At 40.1% G+C, this 6,074-nt stretch overlaps 2 pseudogenes; both read left to right on the forward strand.

Annotated features, from left to right (window-relative positions):
• Positions 1–385: 385 nt before the first annotated feature.
• LOC147433211 (selenium-binding protein 3 pseudogene) lies at positions 386–843 on the forward strand (annotated as a pseudogene).
• LOC147433212 (selenium-binding protein 1 pseudogene) lies at positions 386–1,738 on the forward strand (annotated as a pseudogene).
• Positions 1,739–6,074: the final 4,336 nt, after the last annotated feature.

Raw genomic sequence — 6,074 nt, forward strand, 5'->3', positions numbered from 1 at the left:
CATGTATGCAAGTAGGGAAACTATGAAGGCCAATAAGGAAGTAATGCTGGGTGAGAGGGTAATGGTTTATACACATGTTCAAGAAATAGATGCGTCTCTCTACGTTGCTGACATGACATGATTTTCTCCTCATGGACCTTGGGCATATTGCAAGCATCTTGTGTTTGATAAGGGACAATCTATGTTTTTTGGCAATATGTGTGAACACTACACTTTGTGGCCTTTTGATTCTGGTGGCTACTAACATATGCTAGCTGATAGGCTCTATGTACATACTATAATTATTGCTTATCTTTAGTATGTTATGTGCTATGTACATATCATATCAACAAGTGCATGATGTTTCCTTATGTAGCTTCTAACCAGGACACCTCATGGAGTATGAATGGAGGCCATCTCTGGCCCTTGTGAGCAGATTCTGTCGGTCACTGTTGTCTACACAAGTACTGGGAGGGAAAACCTGATTACTTGGCAGCAGTGGATGTCTATTCACAGATCATTTTCAGGTTACCTGTCAGTCATTTGGAGGATGAATTGCACCATACACACTAGAATGCATGCAGTTCCTGCTATGGGGATGCTTCTGTACAATGTTAATTTCTTATTCTTCCTTGTCTCATATCAAGCATAGTTTATGTTGTTGATACTCCTAAGAATCCAAAAGCACCCATCCTGCATAAATTTGTGGAGCCTCAAGAAGTCGTAACAAAGATAGGCATGGCATATCCTCATACATCTCATTGTTTAGCGGATGGAACAATCATGATATCCTGCCTCAATGCCAAGGATAATAATACTGAGGGAGCTGGGTTTTTACTCCTCAATCCGAATTTTGATGTCTAGGGAAGATGGGAGAGACGAGAACATAGTCCCCACTTTGGGTATGATTTTTGGTATCAGCCTCGTTATAAAACAATGATCAGCTCATCATGGGGGGCTCTTTTTGCCTTTATAAAGGGATTCAACCCCCAACATATTGCCGATGGCTTATATGGGTTCCATCTCTTTGTTTATGACTGGCCAGATGACACTTTGAAGCAAACTTTGGATCTTGGAAATACAAGATTGATAACTTAGAAGTAACATTTTTACATAATCCTAAAAAAGCGGCTAGTTATGTGGCATGCGCATTGATCAGCACAATGGTTCAGTTCTACGAGGCAGATGATGGAGCTTGGGATCACCATGTTGCCGTAACAATCCCAACTTTGAAAATAAAGAACTGGGTGCTGCCTAAAATGCAAGGGATTATGACAGATTGTATGATCTCTTTGGATGATAGATACCTTTACTTTGTGATTTGGCTCCATGGAGGACAGTACAATATTGAGGACTCAGAAAATCCATTACTTACACGGAAGTTGTGGGTAGGTGGTTCCTTCCACCAAGGGAGCAGTGTCTTCAAAATTGAGGAGGATGGAAGTCTCTCTCAAACCAATATTCCAAAAGTGAAGGGAAATCCATCACAAGGGGGCCCCAAATGATACACCTCAGACTTGATGAGAAGCGCCTTTATATGTTCAACTCATTGTTTAGTGCTTGGGACAAGCAGTTTTATCCTGATCTTGTTGATCAAGGATCCCATATATTGCAGATTGATTGTGACACAGAGAAGGGAGGCTTGTCCATCAATCATGAATTTTTTGTGGACTTTGGGAAAGAGCCAGAGGGGTTAGCTCTTGCGCACGAGGTCCATTACCCTGATGGAGACTGCACATGTGCCATCTTAGTGTGTTGATGGGAGGAGGAGCTATGATACAGATGGGAAAAATTAAAAGGAAAGGTGGCACTATGAAGATGTTTCGCTGTCTTAACACTAAGGATCAAATTCAAAGACAATCATGTGTATTGTGTCAGATTGAGTCACATGTATGCACTCTCGTGGCTTCGACTGAACTTTGAGAATTTAAGAGGATGTGGAAGGAGAACACTTTCATTGTTCTTGAATGCTGCCGCTGAGCATGAATGCTCTAGCAAGCTAGGGGGGTTGGCAAACTATGTTAGGTGTTTTTTTGTTGAGAAATTCTGACATCCCGAATACGCTTGATGCTTGTCATCGGGCATATGGATGATATACATGTGGTGCGTAAATACTTATTGTAGTTGTTTTTCATCCCGAATCATGTAGACTCAACACAATCCGAGTTTACATTGGTCGTGCTTCAAGGATTTTTTGGTTTCCATGCGCAAGTTGTATTTGATGCCCATATTTAGTGGTGCTTGCAATGCTCGCACTTCAATTGATCGGCTTATGCCTCAATTTTTTTTGTGTTCTTGGAGTTTTACTTCTTTGGGGGTAAGTATATAGCATGCCACTAGGTCATTAAGGCAACATATGAGTGATTTAAAAGAAGGGGGGAACTGATTATGAGAGGGGAGGCCTTGAAAAACGTTTTTAGCAATTAGCCATCATGCCAAGCAAAGGGGCAAGCAGCTGGGTCCTTGGTCAGCGGGAGTGAAATGGCCCGTGAGAAAAAGAAATCTCGTGCTCCTAGATGTGGGACGAGAGGCGTGTAGAGCAGGGTGTGTGTGTGTGTATGTGTGTGGGAGAAACTGAGATGGAGGTGGGTGGTGGTGGTAGCGCTTTTGAGAAGGTTTATGTGTGATAGAACCCACCTTGGGGAGAGCATTGTATGTACAATTGGACAGGCTGTAAGCTGATCTATGATAATTTTCAAGTGCTCCCCTCTTTGATGAGTCAAAATAGGTTTTGCTATGTATCATCAGCAAGCAAGGCCATTTGTGGTGATGGGGTGGTGCTTGTGAGAGTTTTTAGCACTAAGGGATCGTGGTGGCAAGCAAAAGGGCGAGCAATCTTGGATTGTGATGTTTTTTTCGAAGCATAATCTCCCATGGAAAATGCAATAGAGAAGAATCCAGTCTCCTATTGAGTGCATTGGGGGCTTGATATGGAGTTCTGTGTGAAAACATGGCAGCAGGGTTTTGAGGAGCTAGTAGTAGACTTGCCTATTGAAAGGTCTTTAAAAGAAGGTGAGCCCACCGTAGTATGCCAAAATGCTAAAGGATGCCTATGGAATTAGGGATTCAATAATGCAAATCCTTTAGAAGAGGTTCTTGTGAAATGGGCCTACCTTACCAGCAGAGGTAGGGTGTCTTTTTTATACGATTGTGTGTCTGTTTTTGATGCTAGATATGTCCAATCAATGAGTGGGTCGAGTTATAGAGTGGCATGGTTTGCTCTACCAAAAGTTCTATCAGTGTCAAGTTGAAGGTGGAGTGCGGTTGCTTGTGCCCTCTTCCTTTGGACAGAGAGGGTTGTTTTCTGTTGCTACAGTACATGCAGCATCAGTTCCCAACCCTCTTTGCCAAAATGTTTTTTTCCAGTTTTAATTCGTCGGTATAGAGTTTGGTACAGACGCTGATATAGGCATCGGAGTAGTCATCGGTATTGTAATATATCATGCCAACACATATACAATCGGTCATTCCGGTGCTCTTTTCATTGCTTATTACGACGTTTAATATACTAGTTCATGTACCAAGGACGCGATACCAACGTTTATTCCAATGCTTATTCTAATGCATTTTAGTTTTAAAACTAGCTTTGAGTCATCGGTATCCACGTCGATTTTTGCACGGTGTGTTGTAGTGTCACAACAAAAGAGATCCATCATTAGGGGAAATTTGGACTCAACTTTGAGCCTTGTGAGAAACGCCAACTTAGCATAGAGAGAGGTAATTTCAAAAAATACAAAATTAATTTTTGAAATTTGATTTCTCATAGTACATACGTAAAAATTTACTCGATCACTTAAACTGCATACTCGTAAAATGATTTTTGAGAGCCCAACTTGATGTCACAAAAAATCATATCCATAAATCTGAATGAGTGATGTGATGTGCGATGAGAGAAAACACATAAGAGATGTTTTCACAATACAAATAGAATACCACAGTGCATTTGGAATGCCCAAAAACCTTAGTATAACACTTTAAAACACTCAAATATGACATCTCTAGCTCAAGATATAGCCTTTTAAAGCCTAGGGCCTCTGGAGGTCAGAATCAAGCGAATAGATGCTTAAGAGTCCCCTTATGGGCCTCTATTCGCTTGATTCTGACCCCTTCATAGTCTTAAATAGTACATATCAATCGCTATCAAAAAGTACGATCCGTTCAAATTTAAATTGCGCGTAGCTCATAAAAAGGTGATCGATGCTTATTCGATGTACACATACAAGTACCTCACTGTATAGGATAGCAACATCGGGTCATAAAAATATGTTTGACGCTTATGCAAGATGTCACTATCAAGTGCCGGTGATAGTAACCATTCTACCTAAATAGTTTTCATATAAATTCTACAAAATGAGAGAAAAGACTTTCTGTACTTAACATTAGCCTTCTTTCTATTGGATGAGGAGCATTCTCTCACTAGAGCTAAAAGGCCCGAACATGAGTCCATTTCTTTCCTAATGCTTTCAATTTGAACTTTATGCCTTCTTATCTCCCTCAATTAGAAGGGATGTTGCATGCTTCTTCTATCCTTTGACACACGAGGAATCAAAACTAGAACGCTACCAAGTTGCTAGAGTGGCCTCCATCCTTCGTTTCCTTTTCTAGATCATCATCAAATGTCTCGGAATGTTTAATTGCTTCATTCAATGTTTTGGATAGTGATACTTAATGTGAAGCTTGAATTCTTGTTGTTGCAGACCTTGAACAAAACCCCTTTGTTTGTAGAATTCATTTAGATAATCCAAATTTAGTGTAATATCCCTATACTTGGATATATAATTTGTGAGAGACATGCTACCTATGCAACAAGTGTCCCATGCTATCCTTTTTATTTGATTCCTTGTTGTCTGCCAAGAGCTCCTTGCACATAACCAGTTTAAACTCATCCAAGACTTTGGCCTAGCCTCAGGCAGAAAAGGCATCCACCACTTGTAGGATTTTCCTTTTAGAGATAAACTAGTATCTGTGGTTGTTTCCTAATCTAAGGTACCTCTCTATTCGTGAATGTCTTGCCACTTGTATAAGAAGGTCAAAATTGCATCATTATTTTGTTCTCATTTGTCACCCTTAAACTTTGGGAAAGTTATATTCTTGAGTTGAAAACCCGTACCTTTATTTGTATGCTTGGATTTCAAAGTGGACTCTGAGATAACATTGTGCCTACCCATTCTAGTCTCTCTCTCTCTCTCAAACGTGGTAAAAAGGCGTGATAAACGTTTTGAGATTTTCATAGTGAGTGTTGTGACACACAATCCGGGTCCGATGGCTGGCACTTTCTTTTTTCCAACACTGATTTGCCTCATGATTTATGCATACGTACCATCAATACCACTAGCCTAGTTCCACCCTCTTCCATGTCACTTAGTGTCGTGGGAGATGAGCTCACAACAATTCATATGACGTGATTGAGCATCTACTCAATAACTCATTGTAGAATATGTACTGAATGTGAGATAGTGATATCTCTATAAAGGGGTTTCTTGATAGCAACTAGCATGGTTTCCTGCTATTTAAGAATATAATTTTAATGCCATAATAGTAGATGATCAAAATATGGTTCATATTTTCATTTTAGGAAAAGGTGCTATATATAGTATCTGAAAGATTAGGAACGTGATGCTATTGGCAAATTACACTTTTGATGAGGCAAAATACCATAAAGGGCGTGAAAATTATATTAAGTAGAGGGCTAAAAGCACGCTTTGGTGGTACAGAAAGGACTGTCCTTGACAACACCTTTGACAAGTCTTTGAGCTACAATGTCTACATGTCACATGGAAAACTACCTATCATACTATATATCAATGGATAGATCTTCAAAAGGAGAATCTAAAAACACAAGGTCCAAAAAGTTTTGACCTAAACTACAAAAATTCTACCAGTCCCCACTTTTTCATTGGTAGAAGTAAAATAGGTCCTTTTTTTGTACCACCAAACCATGCTTTCACCCAGAGACAAAAAGATACAAGATACAAAACCCCGCGGGCTTACTGTTGGTTCAGGATTACATTCCGACTTCCTAGGGGAGTATAATCAATTTTACATTCGAATTTGTTACAAAAGAGAGGGGACTGCGTGCTGTTACGGGCTGCCTC

This window comes from Adiantum capillus-veneris, chromosome 20, assembly GCF_014529385.1.
Source record: "Adiantum capillus-veneris isolate H3 chromosome 20, ASM1452938v2, whole genome shotgun sequence".
NCBI lineage: Eukaryota > Viridiplantae > Streptophyta > Polypodiopsida > Polypodiales > Pteridaceae > Adiantum > Adiantum capillus-veneris.